This window comes from Camponotus floridanus, unplaced genomic scaffold, assembly GCF_003227725.1.
Source record: "Camponotus floridanus strain SB8 unplaced genomic scaffold, Cflo_v7.5 scaffold601, whole genome shotgun sequence".
Taxonomy (NCBI): Eukaryota; Metazoa; Arthropoda; class Insecta; order Hymenoptera; family Formicidae; genus Camponotus; species Camponotus floridanus.
In genome coordinates, this window is record NW_020229772.1 from 6,608 (window position 1) to 7,794 (window position 1,187).

At 24.9% G+C, this 1,187-nt stretch overlaps 1 non-coding gene across 1 annotated transcript; it reads left to right on the top strand.

Moving 5' to 3' along the window:
- Positions 1-229: 229 nt before the first annotated feature.
- Positions 230-311, top strand: Trnas-aga. Its single transcript has one exon. It is a non-coding gene; the product is annotated as a tRNA-Ser (tRNA).
- Positions 312-1,187: the final 876 nt, after the last annotated feature.

Genomic DNA, 1,187 nt, shown 5'->3' on the forward strand with positions numbered 1-1,187 from the left:
TACAACAATTTAATATATTTATAAAAAATTATTTATCAAAATTTAGCATATTATTTATAAAAACATTATAAAAATATTATTTATAAAAATGTAGCATATAATTTATAAAAATATTATTTACCAAATTTAGCATATTATTTATAAAAATGGAAAAATATATAAATTCGTTTATTAAAAAATGTGTCTATGGCTTACCATGAAATGGTGAAGATGGCAGAGAGTTTCCGTAGCAGTCGTGGCCGAGTGGTTAAGGCGTCTGACTAGAAATCAGATTCCCTCTGGGAGCGTAGGTTCGAGTCCTACCGACTGCGAAGGTTGTGTGATAAATTTTTTTTATATTTTTACCAATATGTACATGCAAATAGTTTTCGATAATATAACCAGTCATGGTTCACGTATTTTATTTTTGTATAATAACTGAAAAATATGTAATGCGATGATACAGCTTCTTTCGTAATATCGATAAAAGTCTATTGAAAAGTTTTTGTGTTATGAGCGTACGATTAGTCGTTGCGTCAATATTGTGCTTATCAAATCGTCGCGACGTATGTGTGTTTTTTTCAGGGTTGAGTAACGCGTTATTTATAACGCCGTTAATATTATATTATTATTTTTTTATTAATAATATACTTATATTAATAATAATATAGTAATAATAATAATATATTATTATAATATTTATATATTATTATAATAATAATATATTAATAATAATAATAATATTGATAATAAACTTATATTAATAATATATAATAATATATAAACTTATTTTTTTTTATAACGGACTGAAAACGGCGTTACATTTTTTTTGTTTCTGTAATTGTAACGATAACGTAGTTAGATTTTTTTAGTAACGATAACGAATTTAACAATTACTTTTATCGTTACTTTTTATATTTTGAAAATACCGATGACATCGTATTTCTGTCATATTCAATTTTTAGTCATCGATATTCATAAAATTCGATAATACTTCGGATGAAATTTATTGCTCTGAAAGTCTGTGAAGCTGGCACGACAATCTACGAATTTCAAAAAAATACTAAGAGCGATTTATGACATCATTGATCAATCATATCTATTCCATTCTTCTGAGGAATGGATATGATTGGCTAGCTTTTAAGTTTGATAGTAATCGAACGAGAGCACAAAAAGAATATAAATTTAGCTGTATTTATAAATTTAAT